The sequence below is a fragment of the Sceloporus occidentalis genome, unplaced genomic scaffold (assembly GCF_023333645.1).
Source record: "Sceloporus occidentalis isolate IW3139 unplaced genomic scaffold, rSceOcc1.0.p SCAF_69, whole genome shotgun sequence".
NCBI classification, from domain to species: Eukaryota; Metazoa; Chordata; class Lepidosauria; order Squamata; family Phrynosomatidae; genus Sceloporus; species Sceloporus occidentalis.
The window spans coordinates 2,559,256-2,577,820 of record NW_028317049.1 but is presented as its reverse complement, the minus strand read 5'-3'; the positions used below and the strand labels follow the sequence as shown (position 1 = coordinate 2,577,820).

The 18,565-nt window shown below is 43.0% G+C and overlaps 1 protein-coding gene across 8 annotated transcripts in view; it reads left to right on the top strand.

Moving 5' to 3' along the window:
• The window catches only part of LOC149286400 (rap1 GTPase-activating protein 2), a 370,335-nt gene that overhangs the window by 82,282 nt on the left and 269,488 nt on the right, over window positions 1–18,565 (top strand). Inside the window, exon 1 of one of the 8 annotated variants that reach the window (XM_089494088.1) lies at window positions 9,567–9,581. The exons of the other annotated variants lie outside the window; for them this stretch is intronic. The gene's annotated coding sequence lies outside the window, so the exon portion shown is untranslated. Of the gene's footprint in view, window positions 1–9,566; window positions 9,582–18,565 lie in introns of those variants that run through there. 8 annotated transcript variants of the gene reach the window in all.

The following is an 18,565-nucleotide window of genomic DNA, read 5'->3' as shown; positions in this document are numbered from 1 at the left end:
TTCGGCTGAAGAGAAGAGCTGAAGGGAAGGGCCTGGGACGGGAGCCCAAGCCCTTCCCTTCGGCCTCCCTCCCCTTCGGCCGAAAGGGCCCCTTGGAACCCGTTCGGCCAAAGGAAGGGACTGAGGAGGAGAGGGTGGGCACACGCCTCCTCCTCCCCACGGGGCTTTGGCAGACCTGAGGTGTCCTTCGGAGGACACCTCAGGCCTGGCGAAGCCCCGAGGCTCTGCCCCCGGCATGCGGCTCCGCCCCTGGAGGGTGGAAGCTGCCCCCACCTTCGGCCCCCCAGTTGTTTTAGGGACAGCAACCCGGCCCCCGGCTCAAAAAGGTTGCCTACCCCTGTTTTATATGCTCTGTGTATGTTATTTGGATAAGTTGAACAAGTAGAATCATAGAATCATAGAAGCATAGAGTTGGAAGAGACCACAAGAGCCATCCAGTCCATCCCCTGCCATGCAGGGAATCTCAATCAAAGTATCCCCAACAGATGGCCATCCAGCCTCTGTTTAAAGACCTCCACGGAAGGAGACTCCACTGAACTCTGAGGAAGGAATGTGTTACACTCTCAAACTGCCCTTAGTGTCAGTTAGTTAGTCATTAATTGAGGTGGAATCTCTTTTCCTGGAGCTTGCATCCCTTGCTCCGGGTCCTAATCTCTGGAGCATCAGAAAACAAGCTTGCTCCCTCCTCAGTATGACATCCCTTCATATATTTAAAAAGGGCTATCATATCACCTCTTAACCTTCTCTTCTCCAGACTAAACATCCGCAGCTCCCTAATAGTCTTTCCTCATAGGGCTTCATGGTTTCCAGACCCTTCACCATTTTAGTCGCCCTCCTTTGGACACGCTCCAATTTCTCAACATCCTTCTTGAATTGTGCCCAGAACTGGACACAATATTCCAGGTGGTGCTTGACCAAAGCAGAATAGAGTGGCACTATTACTTCCCTTGATCTAGACACTATACTTCCAGTTTTAGGCTGCATCAATAAAAGTATAGTGTCTAGATCAAGGGAAGTAAAATAACCTATGCAATCTACCCCGAGGTGGGGGTTATGGTTTCCCAATGAATTGGTATGTAAGATTTCCCTGCAAGTAGAAATCTATTCCAGCAGGGGATATGCAGGGAAATGGTACATGCCAATTCATTGGGAAACCATAACCCCACCTCAGTATAAGTTGCATAGTTTATTTTGTGCCACTTCATGGATAGACCGAGCTTGAAGATTGATTGGATATCAAACTATGTGAACCTTGGATTTTGCATCTGTGCCATCTTCTCCTGTGGCTGGTTAAATATGTTTTTGATGAGCGCTGGTTAGACTGCAGCAGCTGCAGCCACATGTCATAAAAGGGATAAACTTTGCAGATTTGCTGTCACAGACAACCTGTTTCTTCCTTCCTTGGAACCAGCCAAAGCACTCTCTTATATAACACTTTTACATAATGTGCACACTGGTGTTGCATATGCATTAATGCATCTGGCTTTTACTCATTTTGATCCAAGTACGGGTCACAGCTCAGTGGGAGAGTGCCTGCTGGGCTCAGCTCCCCAATTCAATGCCAAGCATTGCCAGGTAGGGCTGTGATATCGCTCTGTCTGTCTGAATCTGAAACCCCGGTGAGCCCCTGCCCAACGAGGCAGAGAAAATAGTGAGTTAGATGGTCTCCTGGGCAGCTTTCTGTCTTCTGACTGTTTAGAATCAATGGTATCTGGAATTTTGCATTCCCTTTGGGAGGACAGTGACTGAGACCCTGCTTTGCATGTAAAAGGACCAGGTTCAGTCTGTGCCAATTCCAGATGGCACTAGGAAAGATCTCAGCTTGAGACCTGGAAGAGACACTTCCAGTCTGTGTAGTCATCACTGACCTAGATAGGCCAATCGCCTGGCTCTGAATCAACAGGGAAAGGTAGAATCATAGAGCTGGAAGAGACCCCAAGGGTAATCCAGATCAACCCCTTTCTGCCATGTAGGAAGACACAACCAAAGTACTCCCAGTGGAGGATCATTCAAGACTCTGCTTAAAAATCTCCAGGGGAAACTCTGCCACACTCCAAGGCAGCGTCCTTCCTTGCCCTGTGCCAAGTTGTGAGGTCTTCTCATAGCCATAGCCATGCTCCCCTCCTCCCTGTCTGTGACAGGCCAAACCTACAAAATGCCAGTCAGGATCTGGGCACAGGAAAAGTTGGCTAGAAACTTTGTCATGGATTCTAAGGAATTATGATATTCTGTGTCAAAAACATCTTTCCTTAAGCTGCTGGGGATGATGTGAGCTATAGCTCTCGCACATCTGGAAGACACCAAGATAGGTCAGGCTGGCTGGGATTGATGAGAGCTGTAGCTTAATGCTTCTGGATGATGGGACGTATGTTGGCTGGGGATGATGGGATGTAATACATCTAGAAAGCATCAGATTATGGAAAAATAGATCCAAAGGCCCGTTACAGACCGCCCCTTAGGGGCGGCCTGTAGGCGCATCTTTCCCCGCCGGATCGGGGCCTCAGCGGCCGAGCGGCAGCCGCTGAAGCCCCAATCCGCCGCTTTCCGGGCTGCGGGGAAGCGGCAAAAGGCCCCTTCCCCGCAGCCTGGAAAGGGGTGTTCTTGGGGCTTCAAGCCCCAAGGACACCCCACGGCGGCGGGGAGAAGGAGAAAGGGGCCGTTTGGCCCCTTTCTCCTTTGGTCCGCTGGGCGCAGCTGTCTGAAGGCTGCGCCCAGCGGACCAAGCCAGGAAGGAGCTCCGAAACGGAGCTCCTTCCGGGGTTGCGGAAAGGGCGCCCTAGGCACCCTGCCGCGACCCCAATACGTCACAACCGCGCCGCCTCGTTTGGAGGTGGCGTGGTCGTTACGTATCGATGGCGGTGGCCATGTGGAGTGGCCGCCACCATTTTGTGCGCGCAGAGCGTGTGCTAGGGTTAGGGCGGTGCGGAAGCACTGCCCCCTCTTAACCCTAGTACGCGCTCTGCGCGTACTTTTTAGCCCGTCTGTAACGGGCCATAGAATCACAGAGCCTTAACACATGGTTTTTTGCAGCTTTTTGCAGCTCAGATCCGACGTGAGTGCGGGTCCAACGATGCGAATTCACGCGATAAAGTGGTGTGTTATCACATGCAATTCCTTTCTATGGGAGCTCCTTCCGTGGCGCTTCCGCAGTGAATGCAAAGTGACTCCTCATTTTGATGAATTCAGAAAAAAGTGAATTCACAGAATTCACTTTCAAGCTCACTTCGATTTCACTCCAAATTGGTCTGGTGTGGAATGCAACTTCGCTTCTGCTCTGGTAAACCACCGCAAACCTCCCGGTTGCAAATTTCCCATGATGCGGTGCTGCAATTTTCCTCCATTTCCTTCTGGTGGTCCTTTTACTGTCAGGGCAACTCATTTTTTGGGAATATATATATATGTGTGTGTATGTGCGTGAATGTGAATATAAAAATATGTCTATCTATCTATGTCTGTCTGTCTGTCTGTCTGTCTGTCTATCTCTCTGTGTGTTGAAATTGCTGAAATAGATGTGAAAATAAAAAAAGGGGATGAAGATGACACAGAAATATTCCCGAGGCAAATATTCACACTATCACGCAATTACACGAAAAAGGAAACAAGAAGTTGCACCCCTTTTCACCCCAGAAACCTAAAAGGTCACAATGTGTTCAGACCCCCACTGAGCATGCGCAAGGGTACCGATTCGAATCGTTGAATCCCACCAGTGTGGTAATACAATGTGCACTCACTCCGCTTTGCGTGAATCTGCATCACATGACTTGCCTTGGATTTGATTCCCCCTCGATTTAGAAGGGCAACGGAAGGGCAACCAGGTGTGATAAAACAGTCATGTTATAACATGAATTCGCATCACTGAACCAGGAGTCACCCCAGATCTGAGCTGCAAAATCCTCTGTGTGATAAACACCACACAGTTGGAAGAGACCTCATGACATGGGAATATACGAAGCACTCCCAACAGATGCCCATCCAGCCTACTTCAAAGAAAGGGACTTCATCACACTTCAAAGACTCTTGCGTTTCTTGCTATAAGATATGTGATGCAGTGGATAGGGGGAAAAAGTAACTTTTTCGAGGCTCTGAAAAAAGAGCATGTTTGTTTCACTCTCTTATGAACACCACTGTCATGTTTATAGAGGATTTCAGATGGAAAAAAAAAATCTTTTGTACAACATTTCCTTTAATTGTCCCACCCAGAATGGCTAGATCAAGGGAGCTGGCAGCTGCACTCCATAAACAAACAAACGAACAAATAAATGCTCAAATCACTATACCACATTGGCGGTCTTATATTTGTGAATGAACACAAATATAGTGGGCCCTTGGTATCCGCTGGGGTTTGGTTCCAGGATCCCCCGTGGATAACAAAATCCATGGATGCTCAAGTCCCACTAAATAAAATGGTACAGTAAAATGGTGTCCCTTGTATAAAATGACAAAATCAAGGTTTGCTTTTTGGAATTTATATATTTTTAAAATATTTTCAAACCACGGATGCTTGAATCCATGGATAAAAAAAGTCAGTGGATATGGAGGGCCAACTGTATTAAAAGCACAATAAGTGGTCTCTTTCTAAGTCATGGTAGGCAACTTCAAACAGACTTTGGGTCAATTTTCTCCCCTTATTAAGAAATATTTCTCAATATTTCTTTCTGAAGATCCACTATTGACAATACCAGGCTTGGAATGTGAAACATTTGTAGGGGAAATCGAAACTCGAAATATCTCAAAGTCCAAACTAAACCTGTGTGAACCTGCACAAAATGGCCGCTCCAAGGGCAACCAAGAGTGAAGAAGGCAACATATTTTGGGAGGAGGATTCTGAGGGTGCCAAAGAGGAAAATCGTACATACAGTCGGCCCTCCTTATCCACGGATTTTTTTATCCATGGAATCAAGTATTCACTGCTTGAAAATGTTCAAAAAAAGGTATACATTCCAAATATCAAACCTTAATTTTCCATTTTATATAAGAGACACCCTTTTGCTATGTCATTATATTTAATGGGGCTTGAGCATCCATGGATTTTGTTATCCACAGGGGATCCTGGAATCAAACCCCAGAGGATAACAAGGCCCCACTGTACATTGCTCACACTTGCTCTGAAGGAATTCAAACCTGAAGTTGTGTGCACCTCTGGGACATTTCCCTGTTTTAAATAGATGCTGGTTGGTTATCTATGAAGGATGATATAGTGCTGGATAGTACTGGACATTCAAAATGACCTGAATAGACTAGAAAGCTGGGCCAAAGCTAACAAAATGAAATTCAATACAGAGAAATGTAAGGAACTGCACTTAGGGCCGAAAAATGAAATGCACAGATATAGGATGGGGGACACCTGGCTGAATGAAACTACATGTGAAAGGGATCTAGGAGTCCAAGTAGACCACAAGTTGAACATGAGTGAACAGTGTGATACGGCAGCTAAAAAGGCCAATGCAATTTTAGGCTGCATCAATAAAAGTATAGTGTCTAGATCAAGAGAAGTAATAGTGCCACTGTATTCTGCTTTAGTCAGGCCCCACCTAGAATATTGTGTCCAGTTCTGGGCACCACAATTCAAAAAGGACATTGAGAAACTGGAGCGTGTCCAGAGGAGGGCGACTAAAATGGTGAAGGGTCTGGAAACCATGAAACCCTATGAGGAACGCCTTAGGGAGCTGGGGATGTTTATGCTGGAGAAGAGAAGGTTAAGAGGTGATATGATAGCCCTGTTTAAATATTTGAAAGGGTGTCACACTGAGGATGGAGCAAGCTTGTTTTCTGCTGCTCCAGAGACTAGGACCCGGAGCAATGGATGCAAGCTACAGGAAAAGAGATTCCAGTTCAACATTAGGAGGAACTTCCTGACAGTAAGGGCTGTTCAACAATGGAACACACTTCCTTGGAAAGTGTGAGATATAAAAATCCACTTTCCAATTTGTTGAGCTAAAGACAAGAAGGATTTAATAAAACAACCAAACAAATAATCAGGTGAAAGTACAATAAGCCATATTTATTAAAAATATAATCAATTCTGCAGAATAGGGTGCAATCAATCTATCAGCAAAATTAAGCAAAGAGAGATAGCACGGGTTTACACAGATTTTGCACCTTATTTATACAGTTCTTTATATCATCATCATTATTATCATCATATTTTTCATTGGCCAGATAAAGACATGTGATTAGTCTTAAGCCCTCCTTTGCATGTATGTAACATCACCACCCATATCATACATCTCATGATCATTTAAATTAGTCATTATAGATTCATAGGTGTGTTCTAATATTCATAACCCCTTATTACGCATGGTCAGTCAGATTTTGGTGTGAACTTTAAGTCACCCTTTTATGAAAAAAAGTATTCTTGTCAATTAGTGAGAATAAAACTCCCTTATCTGTTGATTTATTTCTCCCTATAACTTTGTCCTTGATGTGCAGGTGCAGACAACGGTTTCTTTCCTTTGAAACCCTTTTGTCTAATTTAATTGCTATATTTGTAATGCAAGTTTACTTTATTATTTATTTATTTATTTTCTAAACAAGACACTAGCCATCTTAATAGTCTTGATATAGCCAAGAGTAACTTATTCAATCTATGTTTTATAAAATAACTAAACTCAACATATTCTAGAATCACAAAATCATAAAATAATAGGATTGGAAGGGATCCCTAAGGTCATCCAGTCCAACCCCATTCTTCTGTCATGCAGGAACTCTCAATCAAAAACATCCCCATTTACCTATGGCCATCCAGTCCCTGTTTAAAGACCTCTAAGAAAAGTGTATCATGTTTATTTATCAAAGATATAAACCCCTTAATTCTTACAAAACAATCTATTTAATAGATAACAGTGTGTTACATATTTAATAACTTGAAGTCCAATATATTTTTATAAAGTGAGCATAATATAAAAACTTATCTAAAAACTATTTCCTTTACCAACTTATTATTATTATTTTTTTATTCCCCTTCAATAAAAGGGCCTCAGTTGAACTTTATTCAATCCCATTAGAAATATTGATTATAATAGTATACATGTATATATGTGGTTCCATACTATCTATATATGTAATCTAATTATAGCATACGATTATATAATCCTTTCTACTCTAGTCATGTATTTCTAACTCTATTGTTAAATCCTATGTGTTTGATTCAAATCTATTTCTCTCAGAAAGTGGTGGAATTTCCTTCTTTGGGTGTCTTTAAGCCGAGGCTGGATGGCCATCTGTTGTGGATGCTTTGACTGAGAGTTCCTGCATGGCAGAATGGGTTTGGACTGGATGGCCCTTGGGGTCTCTTCCAACTCCATGATTCTATGATTCTATGGATTCCCCCACTCCCAGTATTGTTGGGGGCTTTGCTAGATGCCCTTTGAGTCTCATCAGGATTCTAGCAGAACTTTTAATCTTCTGCCCCCAAATTGTGGAATAACCTGCCAAAAGAGATACAACAGCTGAAAACACTGATGGCATTTAAAACAACATTAAAGACACATCTCTTTTGGTAGGCCTACCCAGTCAACTGAGTCTTTGATTGGTATATTTTAACAGAATGTATTATATGAGTTGTTTCATAGTACCTGTATTTTAACTGTTGGTTTGATGTGGTTTCATTTTAAATTGTGTTTTAACATGTTGCAACCTGCCTCGAGGAGAGGTGCAAAATAAATTATTATTATTATTATTATTATTATTATTATTATTATTATTCTAAGTGGGATGAGCACAATAACGTGTCACAATTTGACACAATCCCCTGCAACCACGTCCTCAAGTGATGCTTCCAAGCCACAAAGGACTTGGATGGAGAGCCTCAGCTGTCTTCTTTCCATATTGGCAGCACCTTTGCTCTAAATGTTATCCAGGCAGTTTATATGGAGGTCATTCTGTTTTTTCAGGGGATGCAAGTATGCAGAGGCCAAGGGCCTGTTTTTAAATGCTGTAAACTCTGGGTACGTGCTGAATGTATTAAGAACTTTCCGCAATGATACAAGGGTTTATTTCTTGGTTAATGCCACATTGCTTCAGGAACAGTTGGATGTGTCCTAACAGTTGTCTGGGTATCAGGAGCCCTTGGACATCTGGACAGATCATTCAACTTCTTTGGGATGATAGACAGCTGTCAGTTTTAAAAATGGGGGATGGGTTACTGGCATAACTCAAGATTTTATTATGGATTCCCTTTTTCTTTAGGCCACTTTATTTTCTTCATTTCATTATAATACATTTTCATCTTTCCTTTCCCTAAAAGTAGTGATCAAAGTGGCTTAAAACGTCACTAAAACAATTCGACCAAAGTGAAATTAAAATAACTAAGAGCAAATAGGAACTTTTGCAACACAAAAAGATGCTTCATTTGCAAATCCCTTGTATCTCCATCCTTTGTGAGGCCACAGGCCCCTTTATTGGGAAGGGGACACTGAATCCCCCCACAAACTACACTTCCCAGAATTCCATAGCATTGAGTGTGTCAAACCAATTTATTTCTGCAGTGCAGATGCAGGCAAAGACAATAAAGGGAACATCGAAGTGGGCGTCCACTTGGACCTAGGTATTATTTTTCCTCATTTGCCCTTTGGAAGATGATTTAAAAATCTATGTGAGAAGCTGGAGGTCAACATTTACATTTAAATGGAGTTTTAAAGTCAGGTCAACTTCATCCTCTAACTCCTTTAAAAAAACAGAGCAGGGGCTTCTAAAATAAGGTTTTATTTTCTTCTCCTGTACATAATACAACCACAGAAAACTGCTTGATGCTCGAAATCTGAGATGTGTGAAGAGGGTCCAGGAGGTGATGCACCAAGTATATGTTGCACATTCATAAGGACTAGATTCAGCTGCATCTGCACTGCAGAACTGATGCAGCTTGACACCGCTTTAACTATCATGGCTCCATGCTATGGAGCGCTAGGATTTGTAGCTCTGGGCGATACAAGTTTCTAAGTGCATCGGATTGTGCTGTAAATCCCATAGAATTAAATCACTCTTCCTTATGTTTTAAATAATTAATATTTTAATTTCATTTCCCAGTTATACTTGAAACACAAAGCTGTCGACTAGAACCAAAAAGTGGGTGGGAAAAATGGAAGGGGTGTGCTAGTGTTTGCTTATGTTTCAGATTTCCATTTTTAGGGGATGCAATGAAAATTATTTGCTTACAGTCAGCCCTAAGGTTCAGTAACGCTTAACCATTTTAAGGCTCTGGTCGCACTGCAGCCTCATTCCCACTACCTTTTAAACCGGACCACAAATCGGTTTGAACCCGTTTAAATGACCCTGGTTCATCCTTGAACCAAATCGCTGAAGCGATTCGGAGAGGGGAGCCCATGCACTAGACCCATTTAACCTGCATCTTTTTGGGTAAATCGATTCCGTGCAAGTGCAAACCAGATGCGGATCGGAATCGATTTAAATTTGCCCTTTGGCCAGCTGGGTCCATTTTGAATCGATTCATTCGTCAATGTGAACCACAAGTGGGTTATTTTATTTTATTTTGCAGCAAGAAAATGCTATTGCAGCAAATGTGGTGTGAACCACGCTCCGCTGCCGAACCGATGCATCGATTCGGATCGCAAAGCAATTTATTTGTAAGTGGGAATGCGATTTATTTGTAAGTGGGAATGCGGCCAAGAATTAATGCATCTTGACATCACTTTAATTGCCATGGCTTGAAAAGAATCTCAGTTTTGTAATAATTATTTATTCATGTCCTTTCCCAACCTAATCCAGATCTTTTGGATTAAAACCCATCATCACCCTCAGGGCATTTGGTTAGGATGGCTGTGGATAATGGTATATGACTTATAGAGTAATTCAACAAACCAGACTGAGGAAGGAGGATATATAACAAGGCAGGATAGCAAGTTCCATTTTACTCTCAATGTTTTCGTCAATAGATCTTGAAAGCATGCTTTTGCTGCTGCTTTAAAATACATGGTTGCTTTCCTGTAGTTTTTAAAATGGCAAGATGCTTCCAACTTTGTAGACTGGGATGTGCTTGGAATAAATAAAGAAATAGCCCCTGCAGCCTTAAAGGATAGGAGAAGGAAAGTCAGCCCATTTGCCACCATCTCCTGGGCACAAAAAGGAACTACAACCCATCATAATTTTAGTAGTAGTAGGCCAGAGTAAATTGTGTGCAATGATTTGATATTTTTGCAAAAGACGCCTTGGTTTCCATTAGCTTGAGTGCCTGGATGTAGCTAGAGGAAAATGAGGACATCCGCCTGGTAAGAATTCTGCCCATGATTGCATCTGCACTGCAGAAATAATGCAGTTTGACACTGCTTTAACTGCAATGGCTCAGTGCAATGGAATACTAGGGTTTGCTGTTGTGGCACCAACATGAGAGAGCCAACATGGTGCAGTGGTTTGAGCAATGGACTGTGCATCTGGAGACCAGGGTCAAATCCCATCTCAACCATGTAATAACAACAACAACAACAATAATGATTTATTTATATATCCCACCTCTCCCTGCAGATCGAGGCCGGATTACACCCACTGGGTGATCTTGGGCAAGTCACACTCTCTCAGCCTCAGAGGACGTCAATGGCAAACCCACTCTAGAGAAACATGCCAAGAAAACACTTAGGGTCACCAAAAGTCGGAAAAGACTTGAAGGCACATCAGCAAAGCAAATACTTTCATTATGGTACACCAAGCAGGGAGCTATAGATCCTCATGTAGATGTACAGGGGGTCACAAGGGTAAAACGTGTGAGGCCACTTGGTTAACATAATCATTCGAGTTTTAGGTTTGATTTACATAGGCAAAGGTATACACAGAATGACTGTCATAAATATATGTGAAATAGGGACGTACATTGTACGTAAAAGTATTGGAAAAACAATAAATTTACATTACAGAGATAGTCTAAGTTGTATAGGATTGAGTATGATGTTACAACCAAAAGCTGTAGAAAAGGAACAAATACGGTATGTAAGATGGCTACTGTTAGACTGGATATTGTGTTTTATTTTGTCTTTTTTGTTGGTATGTTTGTTTTTGTAAAAAAAATTGTTGGCATAAAGGTGAATGCAAGATTTTAAAATCATAAATAATAATAAAAAAACATATTAACTAAGGTTGGGGGCTGGCTCTGCCCACCCAAAGCATCCATTGGATTTTTTCCTCCTAAGAATGAATTTCTTGGGTTCTGGTGTATTCCATTGTATTTCTCCCTTAGATTCTGATTCCTGCTGTTGTTGTGCACCTTAATATTGTTTCCAACTTATAGCGACCCTAAGGCTTTCTTGGCAAGATATATTCAGAGGAAGTTTGCCGTTGCCTTCCCCTGAGGCTGAGAAAGTGTGACTGGCACAAGGTCAACCAATGGATTTCATGGCCAAGCAGGGAATTGAACCCTAGTCTCCAAAGTTGCAGTCCAACACTCAAACCACTATATGTCACCCTTGACCATCTCCAACTGATATTCCTTCACTTTTAGTATCTGATGTTTCTTCACGTCTGGTGGGTTACGTTGCAAATTGAATGCTAATTTGCTGAACTGGATCTTTAAATCAAAGTGAGCACTGGAGATGTCAAGGTGGTAAAATGCACACACATTAAGATATATATTTTAAAATACCAAATAAACTATGTGTAAATTATTTCCCAGAGGGGAGGGACCTCTTCTTCTTAATCTGTGAGTGCAGAGACCTTCTAGGGCAGGAAGTGGTCAGCGCGGTTTCCCTCACATTGCAGAGGGGTGCAAGATAGCTCCCATGTACGAAAGCACTATGAATATGCACAAAGCAAGACGGTTGTCTTTTCCAGCCCTTGCATTTCTGTGCGACAAGTGTGTGAGCAGTTGTTCTGAGGAGTAAGAGAGGATCAACTGCAACAGCGAGCGAGACAACTGGAAGGCTGATTTGATCTGATCCGAGAGCCATGTTTCAGAGGAAACGGAGTGTCTCCTTTGGAGGATACGGATGGTGGGTCTCTGTTTACTTTCCTTTAAAAGGTCAGCAAGGAAGATTTAGTGATTCCCAAACTCTGACTTTCCAGATGTTTTGGACTTCAGGTCCCAGACTCCCAAACCATTGGCCAAGATGGTTGACATTTCTGGGAGCTGAGGTCCAAACCACCAGGAGGACCAGAGTTTGGGAATCATTGTGTCTTTGCAACCCATTTGTTCTTGTTCCAGAGGTCTCCTGAGTGCTGCATTGGCAAGCATACCTTGACAATATTGTATCATATTCACACAATACAAAGTTGTATTGTTTGAATCATGGCTTTAAATGTTGGGGGAAGTTCACCCTACACCTGTATCCTCAGCTATTTCTTATTACTGAACAGCTCAGATCAAGATAATATCCTTTGGGGCAAATGTGCATTTATTGCAACCGGATTATATGGGGAGATGTGGTCCCTCAAGTAACTCGGGCCCAAGCCATGTAGGGCTTTATAGGTAATAACCAACACCTTGTATTGCGCTCGGAAGCAAATGGGCAGCCAGTGGAGATCTTTCAAAATAGGTGTTATATGGTCAGGGTTCGATTCCCAGCTCAGCCATGAAACGCAATGGCGTTTCCAAGCCAATGGAGCTTCGAAAGCTTGCAACAAGTATATTGTGCATTTCAATTGGCCAATAAAGGTATCACTGATGGATTTTTGTTCTTATTTGTTAAATTGCCAACACAGCTACCCCTGCATGAAACCCAATGGGTGAGCTTGGGCAGGTCACATACTCTCAGCCTCAGCGGCACACAGTGACAAACCTCCTCTGAACAAATCTTGCCAAGAAAACCCCCATGAGGGTTGCCATGAGTCAGGAATGACATGAAGACAGACAACAACAGCAACATCCGTGGAAATCCACATGCAAACAAATGCAAAGTTGTGCAGGAAAGTGAAGACAATTAACCATAGATGCGAATGTGGCCAAATCTGCAGCAAGAGGCATAATACCTTACTAGTTCTAGTTGCAAAATAACATCAGCTCTGTGTGTGCATCTGCACTCATACAAGTACACAGGCAAACAAGCGTGGGAATCATACTCACAGCTGTGGGTCAGCCAGTTAGCTGGAAACACATTCTGTATTTGACTGCTAAATAAGCACATGCGGAAGCACCGGAAGCTCTACCTTCACATGTGTTTACTCGAAAGGAAGCGGCTGGCCAAACTGCTCTTTTATCTTGAGCATCTTGCCGCTGTGCGTTTACCTGGGTGGAGCTGCTTGGCCGCATCAGATACACACCCTTTCTATGGGAAATTTGGTGAATGAAGTGCTTTTACCGTTGAGTGCAAGGTCAAAACTCATTTCAGCTGCATCTGCACTGCAGAATTAATGCAGTTTGACCGCACTTTAACTGCCCAGTGGCTCAGTGCTTTGGAATCCTGGGATTTGTCGTTTGTTGTGGCACCAGAACTCTTTAACAGAGGTGCCTAAATAGCTCACAAAACTACAGATCCCAGCATTCCATAGCACTGTGCCATAGCAGCTAAAGCAGTGTCAAACTGCATTATTGCTGCAATGCGGATGCAGCCCTTGAAACAGAAATATGTGGCTCAGCTGTATGCGGTTCAAATGTTAGCTAATGTTGGTTAATTAAATTAAACAGTAAAATCAATTTTTTAAATTTGTTCTCAAAATAATAAAGTAAATGAAATAAAACGTTTATTTATATCCCGCAATCAGAGTGGCTCACACTAAAACGTCCACATACAGTATAATACATATAATACTTTTTTATGTTATTGTTACAAGTTAGAAGTAAAAATTTTAATCTGTTAATAATAATAATAATAATAATAATAATAATAAATTTTATTTATATACCGCTTTTCCAAAAAGATCAAAGCGGTTTACATAGAGTTTAAAACCAATTACAAAAACATCATAAAATAGATAAAACCAAGAGCACTAAATACAATATACAATCTAAAAACAATCATTCAATCAATCAATCAATCAATAGGGTGAGGTAGAGAGTCAATGGGATCAGAGTACACGACTTCATTTTCCAGAGGAGAAGGCTTGACAGAAGAGGAAGGTTTTAAGCCTCTTTTAAAATGTTTCCAGGGGGGTGATAAGACGGAGCTCGTCGGGAAGACTATTCCAGATTTGTGGGGCCGCTACTGAGAAGGCCATCTGGGAAGTAATAACATATTTAGAAGGTGGAATTTCCAACAAGTTCTTCCCGGTTGTTCTGAGAGTGTGGGGCGGATTATATGGGGAGATGCGGTCCCTCAAGTAACTCGGGCCCAAGCCATGTAGGGCTTTATAGGTGATAACCAACACCTTGTATTGTGCTCAGAGGCGAATAGGCAGCCAGTGCAGATCTTTCAGCTTAGATGTTATATGGTCAAACCTGGATGCACCGGTGACCAATCTGGCCGCCATATTTTGTATTAACTGAAGCTTTTGGTCTTGGTACAAGGGTTGCCCCATGTAGAGCGCATTACAGAAATCCAAGCGAGAGGTTACCAGAGCATGTACCACCGTTTCAAGGTCCCTTTGGCCCAGGTAGGGTCGCAGTTGGCATATCAACCGAAGTTGATAGCAAGCACTTCTGACCGTCGCATCTACTTGAGATGTCAACTGCAAGGACGAGCCCAGAAGTACTCCTAAACTGCGAACTTCGTCCTTCAAGGGAAGTGTGACCCCATTCAAGACTGGTGGACAAATTTCCTTCCCTGACCCTGGGGAACCTATCACCAGTACTTCCGTTTTCTCTGGATTCAAACTGAGTTTGTTTTCCCTCATCCAGCCCATTACCGACTCCAGGCAAGCATTCAAGGGAGAGATGCCATCCTTAGTCACTGCATCAGTCGGGGACACAGAGAAACATATTTGGGTGTCATCAGCATATTGATATCACCGCGCCCCATGTCTCCGGATGATCTCTACCAGTGGTTTCATGTAAATGTTAAACGAAGTGGGGGACAAAATAGCTCCCTGAGGGACACCAGATGTGAGTTCCCTCTTACAGGGGCAAGTGTCCCCCAACTGCACCATCTGGAATCTTCCCGAGAGATAGGATCGGAACCACTGGAGCGCAATGCCTCCGATGCCCAACTCCCTCAGGCGTTCCAGAAGGATACCGTGGTCAATGGTATCGAAAGCCGCTAAGATGTCCAAGAGCACCAACAAGGTCACACTTCCCCTGTCGATGCCCAGAATATTACTTTGATCATTGCCTTTCCAAGAAACTATGCAAACTAGAGCCCCAGATCCATGCAAAACCTTCTCAGGCTGCAAAACAGGACCCATTTCATTGCAAAACTTCCCCAGACTTTAAATAATTCCTTGACTTCAAAACTCTGCTCTATCTACTGAACTTTATTGTTTGACTTTTAATGAATGTAATGACTTAAATGCCGTGGATACTTCAGTTGCATTCTAATAACAACTTCTGTATATTTTATATAGTGGTTTGAATGTTGGATTACGACTCTGGAGACCAGGGTTCAAATCCTGGCATGCCATGTAAAAATCCACTGGGTGACTCTGGGCAAGTCACACTCTCTCTCAGCAACAGAGGATGGCCATGCCAATCCTTCTCCAAAGAAATTTGCCAATAAAACCCTGTGATAGGTTTGCCTTAGGGTTGCCATAAGTTACAATGCTGGACCAAGACCTCCACCTTGTTCCATGAAATATATTGCCTTGTGAAGTGGGAAATGTGTATATATATATATATATTCAATATATATCCCTCGGAGTGTAGTTGAGTCTCCTTCCTTAGAGGTCTTCAAACAGAGGCTGGATGGCCATCTGTTGGGGATGCTTCGATTGTGATTTCCTGCATGGCAGGAGGTTGGACTGGATGGCTCTTGTGGTCTCTACCAACTCTATGATTCTATGATTCTATATACATTGAAGTCAACATATATATATATGCGCATGTGTCTTTGTATATGCATTTGTTTTAACAAGTTTTAATTTTTGCAGGCCACATTGTTTTGGGAGAAGAATGAAATACAAATGAATAGCAATAACAATAATTTGTAATTTCTGTTTCTTCCACCTCTTTTTACATCTGTAGTTCCCAATTGGGGCAGGGGCTTAGCTATTCATAGAATCATAAAGCTAGGGGTCATTCCCACTATGAAAAACATCTGGATTCACTGATTGAATCCAATGATCGTTGTTCCAATTTGGAACTGGTTCTAATCCTGGAGCGATCAATCGCAATCGTACTGAACTGGGGAAATGGATTGGGTGATCCAGGCATGGCAGGGGTCTTTTTAAAAATAATAATAATAATAATTCACAGAAAATTTGATTCATTGGTCTTGTTACAACATCTATGAATCAAATTTTCCATGGATTTATATATATATATTTACACACACACACACACACACACACACACACACACACATCACTGATGACGCACAGATGATTGATGTACATTTTGAAGCAATGCAAACAAGTGGGGATAACAATTGTGCCCAAAAAGAAGTGATTGCAGGGGGGTTATGAAAGCATCCACTTTCACAGTAGGAACTACAGACCTTTTGGAATCGATTCACCAACATGGAGCAGAGGTGAATTGCATGCGCATTTAAATGTAACTGGGAATAGCCCCCTAAAAAGGACCACAAGGGCCATGCAGTCAACTCCCCTCCTAGGCAGGAGCCCAGAGCTAAAGGACACCTGGGAGATGGCCATCCAACCTCTGTTTGATAGCCTCCAAATAAAGAGAGACTACCACATTGTGTGGATGTTGATAAACTTGAGTTCCTAGAAGCCCCAACCATCGCAGTATGGATGAGAAATTCTGGGATCTAATTAAAAGTGGTCCAGGCCACTGAGTCCCATCTGGTGACAATACTGGACCAAGACCTCCATCTTGCTCCATGAAACATATTGCCTTCTGAAATGGGGCTGGTCCTTGGGTTGAAGATAGCATGCCCCAGGGATCTCATTCCAGCCTGAATGTTCCTCAGAGATAGGGTTGCCATAAGTCAGGACCTCCTGTAGGACAAAATTTTAAAATGTAGGACATTTTTTTTAAATGGAGGACACACGGAAAAAATGAGTGATTTTTTAAAAAAATGTTAATATAAATGCGGAGGGGAACAGGCAGGGCGAAGGAGCCTCGCTGAAGCTCAGGGAGGCTTTCTTTTCCCGCCTGGGCTCTGTTTTTGCCGGCGGAGCTCAGGCGGGGAAAGAAGTCTGGCCTCGGCCGGTGAGGCTTCTTTCCCTCCCTCGGCTCCGGCGGAGCCAAAGAGGGGAGGGAAGCCCCCCCGCTGTTGCAGACTTGCAAGAAAGCCCAGGGGTGGGGGCAACCCGGGGTGGGACCATGCGGACCCGCCCAAAACCGGGAAAGTCCCACCCACAGACGGGATATAGCAACCCTACTCGGAGAGATACCAAGGGCCCACTGTATTTCCCTCTTTCAATCTATTTTAGGCCAATGGGAGACATATTGTCAAAACTGGAAAAGACTATCTGCTCAGTTCTGGTTTTGAAACAATTCCCCCAAGAGCTTGTAAAAGGATAGGCAGAAGGATGCTTAAAAGGTACGATGGGCAGTTTTTGGCCATAACAATTTTTTGTAGATCAGGGCAAGGTCAGATATCCAAGTTCATGGAAGGGGAGATGTAGCCTCTGGACTTTTGGAAATCCCACTTCTCTCTTCTATGGACTCAGACTATTAGGCCATCTAATCCAGTGTTGTGTTAACTCATGACAGGTAGTGGCCAGCTTGATTCAAGAGGGAAAGGTGGCATTCCCTTCATCTCCTACTTGTAGGTTGTCTAGACTGAGGTCTAATCTGCACTGGAGAAATAATGCAGTTTGACACCACTAACTGCCATAGCTCAGTGGCATGGAATTCTGGGCTTTGTAGTTTTGTGACCTATTTAGCTTTCTCTGGCAGAGCACTCTGGTGCCACCGCAAAATATAAATCCATAGGATGGAGCCATGGAAGTTAAAGCAGCGTCAAACTGTATTATTTCTGCACTATGCACTGTGCACTATGAAAACAGAATTACAAAACCTTTGGTCTTCCAGAGTTATTGGACTTCAGCTCACAAAATCTCTGAACATTGGCCAAGTTGGTTGAACCTTCTGGGAGTTGAAATCTGAAAGTCCTTGAGGACCAAAGCTTGAGACTCATTGAACTATGAGGTCCTTTAACCTGATCTAGTAGAGCACTAATACTGTTATTACTGCCACTGCTGCCACTGAGTTTAACAGGACTTTGAGACTGTAGACTTGGTTCACAATGAGTGGTTTTAGAACACTGATAGACAGTGATGACCCAATTGATATTTGTGGTCTGCATCTTCCACAGTTACATTCATCATGTTGCTTATACTGGTTAGGTCTGATGGAAAGACAGCCATAGTTGTCCACTCCTGTTTTAAAAGATCAAGGATTAAGACTGACCATTGGAGGCCTGATGTCTCACCTCCAAACCATCCCATCCTTCACATTCAACGAATGCATAATTGTTGGTTGAACAAGAGGTCTTGTTTCTTTGCTGCATCATGGGACGTGTAACTGTTCAGGCCTGCCTCGGGACTCAATAAACCCAACATGAAAACATGCTTGGGAAACATACCCAGCACATTGCAGTGCTCCCTGGAACTGAAGGCTCCTATGAGGTTC